The sequence below is a fragment of the Columba livia genome, chromosome 2 (assembly GCF_036013475.1).
Source record: "Columba livia isolate bColLiv1 breed racing homer chromosome 2, bColLiv1.pat.W.v2, whole genome shotgun sequence".
In the NCBI taxonomy this organism is placed as follows: Eukaryota; Metazoa; Chordata; class Aves; order Columbiformes; family Columbidae; genus Columba; species Columba livia.
This window is the reverse complement of record NC_088603.1, coordinates 52,341,382-52,356,242: the sequence shown is the minus strand read 5'-3', so window position 1 is coordinate 52,356,242 and position 14,861 is coordinate 52,341,382. Positions and strand designations below refer to the sequence as shown.

The window sequence follows — 14,861 nt, the reverse complement described above, 5'->3', positions numbered from 1 at the left end:
AGCAGAAGTTCAGAATTTTGGTTGGCTTTCATACTCAGATAGTTAAAATGACCTTTTCAGGAACAGGAAAGCTATTCACAATCTGTGTATTATGTTGTTTGGAATATCAGACTTCTGTCTAGATAATAAAATCAGGGTTTTAAAGGCGTTCATATTCTAACTGTATATATGGCTACCAACCAGCACTGAAATTTCTCTGACTGAATGGTAGGGTGTTCATTCACTTTTTTTTCTTTAGAGTTTAGGCTGACTCAGGTATTTTTCAGAACTGTGTTTAAAAATAGGAAAGACGTACTTGGGTGTGACTTTCTGACAGAATTCAGGAACTGCATCTGGAGTGTAAATAAGTAATAAAGGATTTATTAAATCATGCAGAGAACCAAGGAAAATTGCAGCCCATATGTCCTACGGGTGCCATGCTTTTAAGCTGTCTTCCTTATGCATTGTCTGTAGAGGGCATGTTGCACCTGCTTCTCCTAGCTTGTGTGTTGTGGCTGGCTTTTAACAACAGGCATTTACAAAGAAAGTAGCTCCGTAAGCTTGGCCAAGTAAGATGTCTTAAATGCTCAATGTGTATATGCAGGCTTGACTGTCATTAGTCAACTGCAATGCCATACACCAACTCTAATGAAAGAAACCATAGTGGAAGTTAAAAATATCTCCCATCCCTAAGCCCAAGGCCCCAACAAAAAAAAACAAGGCTGCAACAACAACACAGCAGAACAACTCTAAGTGTTTCATGTATAGATTGGTAATATGAGCCATTGATCTTGATAATATTGATAATAACCTTGGATTGCATCTTATGATATTGCAGATCTTGTTAATGAAGTGGTACTTGCCATTAAAATGAATAAGTGCTGGGGGGAATTGATGACTGTCAGAAAGCTCAGATGAATCTGGAGCACCTCATGATGATACAGTACCATCCAAGTCATCTACCAACATGTCTGTCATACTAATGATTGATGTGTGTTTGGCACACCTGCCACCCCACTGCAGGTATGGGAGGATAAGACATGATTGTTTAATATTGGTGTTGTAACAACCACAGGGTAATGGATAACTGTCAACATGAACTGTGCAAGAACTTGAGGCATGCAAGAAAACAAACCAGTAAATAGTGGGGGTTTTAATGTGTTTCAGACTTGTGGTTATGTGGTGGTGTTGTGTTGTTGGTTGGGTTTTGTTGTTGTTTTTGTTTGTTTGTTTTTTAAGGGCATCATTGCTCCTTGGAGGCATCACCTTCATGGAGAAAGGTAGAAGGCAGCTAGAAATGTAAATTTCTGTGCTAGCAGATAGAGCTAATGCTTGTTGTGTTAGAAGGTATCATCAAGCTGGTGTTCTTAACTTTGGGTTCTACCTGTTCCTGCTGTCGCTGGTTTGCCCCCACTGTAGACAGCAGCAGAGCTGGTAATAAACAGAACTGGCCCAAATCAAAGCATGGTAGCTTGAGATACTGAACATGAGAGCTGAGAGAAGTGAGGTCTTGATAAAGTGGTGCAATACTCCCACTACCAGTCTCTTGGGACCACTGTGTGCTTCAGGATGTACTGGGCTCTGGTAGCATTTCTGCCTCTTCCCAGCTCTGAGAAAGTTTGAGGCTTTAAACTCTCTAGGCCACTCTCCTGTTGGCTTAGACCAGTCAATCACGTTCAGTTATGCGTATGTACTGAACCTGACTACGTAGTCTGTAGATTACAAAATTAATGCCTGATGAGTTTTGAGACCTTCTTCCCCTCCCTCTTTGCCTGCCCCCACAAGACATTTGCATTCTGTTCTCTTGTGATGCCCTAGGATTTAGCCACTGGGAACCAAAATAAATTAACATAATACAAGGCCATCTGACGAGGAATTGAGTACTGCAGTTTTAGAAAGAGTATCTTACCATAGAATTCAAAAGCACTCAAACTGTGGCTCTTTAACATGCCTTGGGCTTCTTCATACCTTTATCTGAGCTTCACCCTTTTAGTGAAACAATGTTCCAGCGGTATTTTGTAGGGTAATGTTTGTTGCCTAGTCTCTCCTGCTAGTCCTCTTGCAAATTTTTGCATCTGACATTGACTGACTTCCCTAGCCAGAACAAAATCTTGCTCTTAAATGAAGTCTGCATTTCTGCTCAAGGTGAGAAACTACAAAACTGCCACCATTTCTGCCCCCGCTTGTGTCCCTTTCAGGTTCTCGTGCTACTTATTGCATTAGATGAGTCAATACTTGAAATGCAGTCAAAATTCCAGATTTGCAGCCTTGATGGCTGTCAGACTTTTAATCAGGTATCTGAAAAACAGGCAACTGCCTGGAACATTGTGTAGCAGGGTAGGCTTAGAGCTGGTGTTCGTTACCAAGAACCAAGTAGAATATATAATTTAATATAAATTCCACACTTCCCTCCTGCCCTGTGCAAAGGAAACAGTATGCTCTCTTTTGTGTTGCTTAGTGTTCCTCTCTAGGATGCCTGCCAACAACCCCCTGCATCCTGATTGTCCAGTACCTTGTAATGGCTTTGAAGAAACTCTTGCTAGCCATCACTTACTGAAATAAAGTGCTTTCAGAACTGTCATCTACAAGCTGAGGTTTTAACTACTGCTTTTAACTGTCCTTATTTCACAGCTAAAAATGCCTTAATGGAAACAAAAAGTTACTATATTAAAAATACATTTTCTCCTAAAGAGGAGGGAATTGAGATGCCATCTGTACTACTTCTGGCTCCCATTCAGCTCCTTCAAATGAATGCCAAATTAACAGCAGGACTTCTTCTTCCCAGCTTTCTTCTCTATCCTATAGCTTTTTCTCTAAGGTTCATCCAGAATCCTTGGGAAAGCAGGGAATATCACCTCTGCAAAAACTTCACTGAAACTTTTCAGTTTATTCTATGTTCATTCACTGCGGCTGTTGAAGCTCTCATGTTTCATTCCTGAGGTCTGACCTCCCTTTCCCTGCAGGGAAGTCTCTGCTTACATAAGAAGGTTGGGTAGAAAGTAATCTTGGCTCCTGCTGTGATGTTGCTTGCAGTTACTTGTCTTGGGCATCACTGGCTGAGTTCCATGGGAATCCTTGAAGTGGTTTCCACGTGTTTCCATTATCTCCAGGATCTTCCTGTACTTCCCCAGACCTCTCCCTGGGACAGGATATTCACCTTCTTTCTGGGCCACCTTGTTTCAAAGACCACTTCTTTCCTTCAGGGACCCATCTCAAGTCTTTCTATTAGTTGGAGGATTCAAGATGCACCACTTCCACTTAATTTGGGGGTTATCAAATTTCCAAGCAGCCCATCCTGGTTGCAGCTAGCAAGTCGCAGGCTCTTGCTTGAGAGTTCAGGAGTTCGGTTTTGGGTGTTCACCCATGCACGTCCACACTGTTATTTGCTGCTTGTTTGCATTCGCTATTTCAGCTTTGTTTAGCTTTGTCTTGGTTTTTGTTTGTTTGTTTGTTTTCTTGTTTAATAGTTTCAGTTCTCATGTGGGATTGCGTAGGACAGAAGATGGTTTTCTAGGTGGAGGTAGTGTCAGTGTAGCATGTATTGTTTCTGCTGAAGTAGTCTGGCTCTGCTTTGAAGAGGAAATTTAGTTGCAGTGTGTTTGTGTCATGAATCTAGTTATTGGTGCAGTGTTTTCTGAACTGCAGATTGTAAGGCTAATGCAAAGACAGTTGCTTATGTTAGTGTGTAACAACACAATTCTGACTAGCTGGGATTGCTGCCTGTACCTTTTTCATAACAATAGCATTAGCTAAAACTCTCCTGAATGCCTTAAAAATTCTCTGCTCATCTCCCTTTTGAATAAAAAACATTTTCTGTGGTGTGGTTTGGTTGTTTTGTGTTTTTTTTTTTTTCCTAATTAATTAGGGAATAGGCTAGGGAAAATATTTTTAACTGACTGGGGAGAGCTGCTAGTGCTTGTGCCACTGCTTAGGTGGGTGTCTCTTACTTTCTTTTTTTGTTTAAATTCTCCTTTAGATAGAGGCTTAAAGCAGTTCAAGTGAAGCTCTGAATTCTCCTATAGAGACTTGTTTCATAGCCAGGTTCCTATGACAGAAAATGCTTTGCCTCAGCTCTCATGCAGCTTGGTCTGGGCTTTGTGATCAGCATTGTCCCAAAGAAGCACAAATGTTTAGGAAATTTATAGATAGTGATTTGGTCTCCAGTGTAGCAGAGGCTCATCTGTTAATTGCTTTGAAGATTAAAGTCAAGACCTTGAACTGGCATCTGAAACTGACTTTAGAGATAAGCCCCAGCTGTGAACTTCCACCATCTCCTTCCCAAAGCCTTTGGCGTTTAGAGGATAATAGTTAAGCAGGATATCTAGGACAGCATCTAATTGATGTAAAAGATTTGTTTTGTGGAGACCTAAATTGTTTTGGGGGCAAAGCCAGTTCTTCTGTCTAGATCTGTTACCCAGAGATCTCTCCAGAGAAAATGCCAGCAGAGAAAAGATGTGCGAATGTTTGGCCGGGTAGCTACATTGAATTGACAAGTCAGTCAAGTATTGACAACATCCACTATATAAATAACAATGATTCCAGTTTGCTGATTGAGTTGTTATGATGTTTTGGTTTTGTGTGTCATCTTTTGTTTGTTTGTTTTCTTTTTTTAGATTAAGAGTAAAGGAACCCTTTCCTTGGTGCAGTGTTACTTTTTTTTTTTTTTTTTGTATGAAACAATGTTCTCTTTCTCTCTTCTGGTGCTGTATAACTCCTCTGCTCACCACCCCACACCGCTCAACCAAGCCAATTTGGATTCAGTTGAAACCCTTGGCTTAATAAAGTGAAACATGTTATTCTGAGGTTGTTTAACCATTTTGTCATAACCTCTTTTTTTTCAAGGCAGTTGCATTTCAATTTTTTTTTCCTCTCTCCATGTTAAAGACATTGAAGGTAAATACTTCTGGCAAGTTAAACAATTTGTTTAGAGATGTTTAGAAATAACAGAATTCCCTAGGAATTATGGTTCTATCATTCAAAATGTCACTCTTCATCAAGAGCATCTCCATTAGTCAAGCATGATGCAAGCAAATAAAGATGTTTTCTCAGAGACACTCCACTGTCAGCATGTTAGAGGCTGATTTGAGCACAATGTTTATTAAGTGAGACCTGTGGATAGCATTTTTTTATGTTGAGAGCAGTGCCTAAGGAATAGTTGTTGCAGTTGGCCAACTGAAAGGATGAAGTTGTGGACACTCCATACACTGTACAGCTGGTAGCATGTCGCTAAATGGAGGAAAATTAAGACCTTCTGATGGAGATAGTGATAAAAGATTTAATTAGGAGTGGTTACATTTCAGAGGAAAATAACGTAGAGGAGTTGAAGGGTGAGGGAGATTGGGGTGAGGAGTAGAGAATGAGCAAGTAATTGGTGAAACCTAAAATGGAAATGAAGATACTGTATGGCAGTTAAAGGGAGACAGTCTGATCAAAAAGTAAGAGGTATGTCTTTACAAAAACAAAACAAAACCCCCAGTCAGCTTTGGCTGTTTCTGCTTCTACCTGGTTCCTCCCTCAATTTCCTCTCCTAGGATCCAATTTCACTTTTCCTGTTAACACTGGTGAGGAAGTCCAGTATGGGATATAGTTTGCCTGTCTCATTGACTTGAGTAATACAGCGTGTCCTCTTTGCGCTGCCTTGCTGTCAAAGAGTGGAATTATCCTTCTTGGTGTTTCCCTGCTCGTTATATTTTCTACATGGTTGTAGATGGGTGAATAATATTGCTTAGCTTGGGAAAGTGGAGGAGCCCAAGGGAAAACACTTGAGGCAGCCACAGGTCCTTCCAAGATGCAACCAAGGGTTGAAGGTTTAATGAGGTGTGGAAATCGGTATGGGGCCCTGAGTTCTGTTTTGGGAGATTGTGAGGACATTCGGAGAGGGAAGAAAAGAGCCTTTCTACCATTCCATTTTATAGGAGGAAAAGGAGGGAGGAATAAGGAAAAGAAAAAGCTTCCTTGAGTTTCAGAGCTCTTACTCAGCTGCTGTGGAGCTTTCTGAAAATGATGCTGGGAGAGATCAGTGTTCCCCTTTTGCTCAATGAGCAAACCCTGCTGTTCTTTCCCTCTCTCTTCCCTGCCCCCCTCACTCCCACTGTTTATTGTGCTATATAAAGTGGATGTTGTCCTCTCTGCTACATCCTAGCCCTGCAGCTGGTGCTCTATTTTGAGAAGCAAGATGATGAAAAGAGGATCCTATGATTTGGTTAAAATTGCAGTCTCTCTTACCAGGTCAACTCGGGGGTCTCCAAAACAGGAATGGTACCTTCCTTCTCTTTGTTTTTTATTAGATGTAAATATACTGATCCTGTAGGTAATGGCTATCTATGAGGTGTGATACAAGCACAAATGGGATTCTGGTTAAAGGGAAGTATGTAATTTCTTTGTAGCAAAGACTGGCTACCAAGCAGTTGCATAATTTTTTTTTGTGTGAAGAGCAATAAAAGGCAACCCTACAGAGAATGGTATTGCTTCTTTGCTCAGTTTTTATCATAAGAGTATCTTGAAAGTTAAGCCTCAATAATTATTGCTTGTAGGTAGTAAGAGATATGTCAGTGTTCTTTCTTGCAGGGATCTGCTACCTATTTTTAAATTGTCCCTTCTACAAAAGCAATACCTGTTTTATTGACAAAAATAAATCTCTTCAGCTTTAGAGGAAGAGGGACATGGGTAACTGCAGGTTTATGCCCTGAACTAATGTCCTGATGCGACACACACACAAGGGTTTCTTGGTTACTGTGCTATTAGTGTTTATCCTAGTATTTATTTTAATAGTAATTTGTCTAGTTTTTGAAAGATAAGATGAGCTTCCCTTCCATTCATGAAGAAAATACTGCTTCTACCTGTGGACATGGCATAAAAATGCACCTTAAAAATTATAGTTTTTTTAAAATTTCTGTGTAAAATTGAGACACTAATGATCTTGAATTCTACAGCTCAAAATGCTACATATAGTGTTACAATAATCTCCTCATAAAGCCTGTAAAAGCAAGGCATCCTAGGGCAATTTCACATAAAATTATAACCTCACTGCATTTTAGATACACAACATGAATAAGGAAAATCTTTGTAGATTCTGTAACTAGCATTCTGCAAGTATGATGAATACATATTTTTAGCAAATTTGTTATAGAGGTTATAGCTGATGAAGACAATTTTCAAATGCTTCAGACAATGGCAGCTTTAAAGAAATATAAGCACCATAATTTTTTTGGAGGGATGTGATGTGTGTCTGAACTAAATCTGAACCACATCAGTTTGCAGATAGTCCTAATTTGGACAAGACCTTTAAAGTCAGCTTTAAAAGTTGCAGCTTCCAGCTTCGGTACATGTTATCTTGTCATGATTTCTTTAGTGCAGAGGTACCTGTGGAATAGGGATAGTCTTACATTCTCACCTAGAGAAAATTCTTTGACTTCTTTTAATTTTACCAAAAATCTAAATAGCACATTGTTTTATTTGAAGAATTAAAACTGCAAACAAATTACCAATTGGATAAGTTTTCAAAGGACAGGACTATGTTTCTGTCATGAATAATCCATCTAGTTTGAGCAAAACTGTGATACCAGTTGAAGTTTTCACTTGGCATGGGCTGTTGTATTTTATCCACATATTAAGGATTCTTTGTTGGGTCAGGTCTTGATGTTGTTGGCACCTGCAGCTCTCATTGACCTAGGAGAGGTCAGTAGGTAATACAGTAGTGTACAGTATCAACCTGTTGGAACTGAGCACAGTTTTGTGAATATCCTTTGAAATCCTGTTTAAAGGCTTGAAATACTTATTATAGATAGCCTGTGACATTCCCATCCATCTATGATTGAAATAAATTAAGAATTAGAAACAAAGTAGGAGAATTCAAAGATAAAAACTCAATACTGCATTGATTAATCTATTTTCTATTCCTTCTCTGTTTTCAGGCTATAAAACTACTTAATACTGAGTTAACAGAATAAAAATATTTTTGTTATTGAAACAACAATGGCAATATATTGGGGAAAAATAATTTTATTCTGCACTGATGCGAGAACTTTACACTTATTTCAATCTGTATAAATTCTAGACATTAATTACAGGTGTAAATATTGCATTGATTTAGCCCTCCCCAGAGTTACAGGGTGCTTGAATCTATGATTCTGACTAATGTCTTTCTACAACATTGGACCAATTTTTGCCAATGTAAATTTGTATAGATGCATTGAATACAAGAGTATCATCAGCAAAGAATTAGGCCATTAGAATGATGTAGTTAGGACATGAATTATCTATTTGTTACTAACTTAATAACTACTATATCATAAATAAAAATTCACTGATTATTTAACCAATGCTAGAACTTGCTAGAAATTTGCAATGGGTCAGCCACTCAAGTCAAGCCCTAACTTTCTCAGTTTTATAAGCAAATGTTTGGATGATCTCCAAACATAGCTGGAAGCTGTTTGATCTGCATCATTGAACTGTAAGATCTGAATCTTAAAACAGTTCCTCTGCTTTTATCAAGCATTGAGTCTAAATAATGAAATGAGGAGGTGAAAAAGTGAATGTCAAAAGCAAGATAAGAACTTTGATGCTCTCAGAAATGCTGTTGCTGGGTTGCACTTTGTGTTAGCTCTTGTCTGAAGAAGCAGACCGGATCTTTCAAAGGGTTGCTTTATGTCATTTCTGAGTTAGTGGCGTTAGGTTGTTTTGGAGAAGAGTTGATGAGAATATTGATAACTGTTTACTTCCTTTAAAATTGGACCATATCAATACATACTGGAAGCAATAATAAGCACTAATTAACCAGCTACTGCCAGATGTTTAAAGTTCTACTTATTATCTGTTACAGTTTTCTATAATGGTGCTCGCTATTTCGGGCTAGTTCTTTAAGCAGTTGCTGTTGATAGCTCCGTCTTTTCAGGCATGATTTTATTTTGAGATTTTTATCATCTGTAACTGATTTCAGCTGAAACATGTTATTCTCTGTCTTTTCATTACAATCTTAGAATGTCCTGAGTTGGAAGGGACCCACAAAGATCAAGTCCAGCTCCTGTCCCTGCACATGACAACCCCACAGTTCACACCATGTGTCTGAGGGCTTGTCCAGTCTCTTCTTGAACACTGTCAGGCTTGGGGTTGTGACACCTCCCTGGGGAGCCTGTTCCAGTGCTGCACCACCCTCTGGGTGAAGAACCTTTTCCCAATGTCCAACCTAAACCTCCCCAGGCACATCTTCCTGCCATTCCCTTGGGTTCTGTCGTTGGTCACCAGAGAGAAGAGATCAGCGCCTGCCTCTCCTCCTCCCCTTGTGAGGGAGCTGTAGACCACCAAGAAGTCTTTCCTCAGCCTTCTCTTCTCCAGGCTGAACAAACCCAGTGACTTTAGCCACTCCTTATACGGCTTCCCCTCCAAACCCTTCATCAACTTCACAGCCCTCTTCTGGACACTCTTCAGTAGCTTAATATCTTTTATCCTGTGGTGCCCAGAACTGCACACAGAGCTCCAGGTGAGGCCGCACCAGTGCAGAGCAGAGCGGGACAATCACCTCCCTGCCCGGCTGGCAGTGCTGTGCTTGGTGCACCCAGGACATGGTTGGTCCTCTTGGCTTCCAGGGACACTTGTTGCCTTATGTTCAACTGGCTGTTGACCAGAACCCCCAGATCCTTCTCTGCAGAACTACTTTCCAGCATTTCATCCCTCAGTCTCTATGTACAGCCAGGGCTGCTGTGTCCCAGGCGCAAAATTTTGTACTTGCACTAGTAGGTTCAGATTATTTTCTGATAATTACTTCAAAATATAATTTGGGACCTTTGAGAGCAACAAAAAGATTTAAACTGAGTTTTCACAGATCAAGTCATGCCATTTTTTGTCTGCGTAATAAGGTAACCTGAGAGAACAGCTCTGGAGAGAACAAGAACTCAAGAGATCAGCAATGCTGGGAATTGTAATACTTCAAAATAAGCAGCATGACATAACCTGATGCTAAAACTGTGGAAGGAGAGGAAGAGTTTCTCTCTTTCATAGCTTAGACTTTACAGGTCCTCATCCATTTGTTCAGTACTTTGGTTGGATTGATTAGCCAAGTTTTCACTGAATTTCCCTCACTTTGGAGTGGAGGAAACTTAATGCCTTGTAAAGATCCTGAAAGGGACCAACAAGGTGTCTGAGAAGCAAGGAGGCATTTTAAACCAACCTCTTTTTGAAGATACCAACTGTACACAGGGCTGTTTGACAGATTGGTAGGGATGGAATTAGTGCACTTCCTTGCTATGAGAATTGCCACAATGCATCACACATACCTGCCAAATTTCTTCTTAGTTTAATGACACAGTAGGCAACAAGTAGCAGCAAATCTGTGGTTCTTACTGAATGAGTCACTCAGCTCTGGATTAGAGACACTTGTAATTCAGAACCATTGTTGTTTGCCCTCTAAGTGCAGCTGATGCGGTTTGCTTTAGTTTGCCTTGAAGCTAGCTTTAATTTCCTGAGTAATAAAGTTCTTTCATAAATAGAGATAAATAATAATAAATCAAAAACGTTGTCACAGTATATCTGACTTACCTGAACTTACTAAATGCATTAATAAAGATGAAGACTAAATGCAAATGTAAAACTGAGATTACAATTCTTTTGCGATGTGACAAATGTCATTTGAATTGCCTTTTCCAGGGAAATAATCAGCCCCATGGGAGCAAATTTTCAAATACATCACATAAGGGGGGAGCTATGGGAAGGGATCAAGGGAGTTGAGAATTATTTTTTTTTTTTGTAAACTTTTTGAACACAGCATTTAAAAGTAATCCTATTTTCTTTGGCTGGTTTTGCTATATGCTGTTCCATTTCCCCTTTCATGAGCAAAGAAATAAAAGGACATTTCCATAATGCTGGAACAGATTTAACTTACAAAGTACATATTAGTATGTCTAGTCAGCCAGCTGAGGACCTTTCTAATTACTAGTATTTTGCCTTCTAATGTTAATTGAACAGCCCTTCATGAAGCTGTATAGATGGGTGGGAAGCCTTTCTCACATCATATATGTGACACATTTCAGTGTAAACTGAGAGTCATGCCTACATGGGCCATGCTCAAATAACAAGTATAAAGGTATCTGTTCTTTTCAGGAAGTTACTGGTTTCATTAGAGTTCGGGATAGAAATGTGTTTGTCTTCCATAATATTTTTGAATCTGGCAGTATAATTTAACAGCAAATATGTAAATGTACTTAGAGAATAGGATTGGGGGGGAACCATAATGAGTTCAAAAATGCTTGAGTTGGTTTTGGTTTGTATACTTTGTACTACAGCTCTGGCCTGCTCCCTGGCCTTTCCATAGTTACCTGCAATAGGTGGGTGCTGTTTTCTTTCGTCACCTGCTGTTTACGGGAGAGAACCTATAGTTGGCTTCTCATCATTTCTTTGTTTTCTCTTGCTTGGTCTTTCCAATGTCTTTTTGTGAAGGTTCTGTGATGGCTTAATAAAAGTACGGTTAATTTGTGCTCCCTATTTTTCCTTGTCATTTTTGTCTTTGTTACATATTGTAATTCTTTCCTAAGTGCCCAATTATGCCAGGTTAGATTTTCCCAAGAGGAAATACAATTGAGATATTTATCTCCTCCCCGCCCCCCCCCCCCCCCCCCCCCCCCGATATTTCTATTCTTTAAATTGGGTGTATCTAAAATCTAGGCTGATGTGGTGTTGGATTGCAGTTGCCCTTCCTGAATTCTCATCTTTAATTATTTATTGATGATAAGAACCCCCCCAATATCAGTTGTCTTTCCACAGGAAGGTTTCCTTTTATTACTCAAGTTCTGGGAATAATTCACCTTGTGGTTTTATCCCAGGCTCCTGCATTGTTACATGAATTACAGCTCCCTGGGAGAACCTGAGAGTGTGTTGTGTTTTCATTCTGGGAAGGAAGGATGAAGATGCAGTTGGAATATCTGAGCTGGTTTTGAATCAGTCTTAAAACCTGTTTTCCAGAAAGCTTGCGAGTGTTTGTTAAGCCTCCATAAAATGACTCATGATTTAAATGATAAAATAGCATCCTGCTTTTATCAGACATTAGGTCCTTCTTATTCTGTTTGGTTTTGGATGTAAAATTATGTTGCCTACTTTAGATTTCAAATTTCTAAGGGCAGGGAGAGACCGCTTGTATTATAAAAGTCATGTAGTGCAATGGATGTTAGGCATATATGTACGTCATTAAACAAGTGCTTTTTCTAAATAGAAGCCTGCTCTTATATGATGTCCTATTTTCTCATATTTTAGCATGAAATAATAAGACTATTAGATTATCTGCTCGTATTTGACTTGGATGAACTGTCCTAGCTATCATCCTGAGCTTATCTCAATTGTAAATGCTTTTCTGCACGTATAAAACTAGAAACTTGGAGAAGAGAGAGTTCTTGCATAGTCACAACCAAGAGCAGAAATAATGAAGCAAAGTAATGAACAGAACTTCCTGTTCTGTAAAGATCTGTAGGCAGAGGTTTGTGCAGCATTTACCCAAAATGTCAGCCGTATAGATTGAACAGGTCCATCTTAACACTTGGCCGGTGGCACCAGCTGGACCCAGCCATAGGGTGACAGAGTGTGAGAGGAAGTGTGGATCATTGGATCTTTGCAGACTTCCTTGCCACCTCCTCTCCTTCTGAAAGCCTGAAAACTAGAGGTGAAGTCTACTAGGGAAAGGTCACACTGAAGAGCTATGCACCATGAAGCTTCTCCAGGGCTTCCTCTAGTTCTGTTTCCTCAAAGTTTCCAGTGCTCTTATAGCTGTTGAGATCCCATTTGAAGGCCCTTATGAAAATGTTACCATTTCCCAGCAGGTACAACAGCTTATAAACTTTCCCAAATATGGGATTTGAAAGAGAGACAAAATGTTGAATTCCAAGTGCTGCCTTTACTGGAGCTGTAGGTGTTGCTGTTACATCATTCAAACCTTTGATTTAATCTCAGACAAGATGAGCATTTCCTAAAAACAAATGAACAAGCCAATCTCTACGCAACATAAAATTCATCTTTGGGCTCTGATATTATAACTGTGACCTGAAGTTTTCTTTTTGTTCTAGTAGGCATCTTTTTATACTGGCTTATGACATTCAAATTGACTTATGTTGAGCTGAGGGAACTTTTGAGTACTAATTGAAGCAGTCTAAAAGGAAAATTAAATATTTCTATGAGAAATTAAAAGCAGAAAGAGTTGTTAAATTATTAAATAGGGGGAAGGTATCATTTTTTCCCCATGAAGTCTTGAACTAACCTGAAATAATTATTTTTGTCTTTGTATCCTTATTTTAACAAGGAATAGAGTTTCAGTTTTAACTCAAAATGCTTAGATACTAACAACGCTTCTCTGGCTCACATAACTGGAAACAAAATGCCACATACTGCGACAGAGGACTACATTTTTTTACTTGAAAATGTTTCTTTTATGAAGGCACATTTTGGTTGGGGGTGTGCATGTTTCCAGAATTGAAAATTTCCCATGGAAAAACACTCATTTAGACAAAATGGACACTGGCAGGCAGATTGTTCATCAGCTGTAGGTACAACTTGCAAATGATAATGAGAGAGATTTGAAGTACAGGAATGATTAATGTATTTTGAAAACTGACTGGGGTTTCTAGTTTCTGCTGTGACTGCATAAAGAGTTGGTCCAGCATATGATGCTCTTGAAACACAGTCCCTGTTTTCCTCTCTGTGAATGCGTAGTGTGTTGCAGCTGATGCAGCTATGAGCAGCCTACATCACCACACCAAAGCCAGGTCAGTTGTGCTTGCTGGCCACTTGAGCAGGAATCTTTTGATGCTGTTAAAAATTTTGACCTGTTTTAGGAATATTTACAGCCTTGAGAGTGGATAGGTGCTCTGAGGAGGGAAGCTATCTTGATTTTTGCAGCAGGTTATGCCAGAAAGGGGAAACACAGCTATGTAAGCACTGGCTGTGTGATGTGCAGATAGAGCATGTGTATTTTCATGGTGATCCTGCTGTCCCTTACACGGTGCTCTTGTGAAGTGTAATAAGACTCCTCTAAAAGTCTTATTATATTGAAGAATTATTAAATCCCGGTTATTAATGAACAATGACAATGTATGTGCTTGAGGTCAATGTAGCATGCAAGTGATGTAATTAGTGCATCGTGTCCAGTTGTACTCAAAACTCACATTGTTTTAATTAGAATAGTAATGAGAACTGAGTATGTGTGTTTTGTCTTGCAGTTGCAAGTGCCTAAACGTATTTGTTGCTGCTGTAATTACTCCTTGTCTTACATCCTCTATCACCCTTCATTTATTTATTATTACATTTTTAAAAAGAGGGGGTACAGCTATTGCATAAAGCTTATTTGTTTGTCTCACTAGATTATACAACGTAACTGAATTATCATCAGAGATGACTGTGAGATGAAGTCTTCCCTGTGATCTCCAGTCCTTCCCTGCCATGTTGGGTCTTTGGTCCTGATTAACCCATGCAAAAGCAAGGAGACACCTTTGTGTCTTTCAGTCACTTTGTATGCTTTTTCTGATGCTCGACTCACCATCCATCATGTACTCAAAATATCAGCTGTGATCTTCTTAATCACATTAGCTGCAGTATCTCAAAGAGTTTTGCCATTACCAAATTGACTTGAGTGTTCTGAGAGAGGAAGTAGAATGGAGAATAAAAATGCAGTTCTTATTGAAGTCAGGTTTGCAATAGGTGCAGGCTGACTCTGAGTTTTCATTTAACATTTGAACACAAGTGCTAATAATAATTTCTGTTGCAGTGGAACAGCTGTTAGAGCTTGAAATAATGGGGAACTGAAAGTAATTAGCTAAAGGTTACAAATTAATTAGTATAATGATATTATTAAACTAGCCCTTCCATAGCTTAAATTGCAGCCACATTCAATAATACGAAAAACATTAATT

The 14,861-nt window shown here is 39.3% G+C and overlaps 1 long non-coding RNA gene across 2 annotated transcripts in view; it reads left to right on the top strand.

Moving 5' to 3' along the window:
• The window catches only part of LOC110357128 (uncharacterized), a 301,741-nt gene that overhangs the window by 124,462 nt on the left and 162,418 nt on the right, over positions 1–14,861 (top strand). The window lies entirely within an intron of this gene.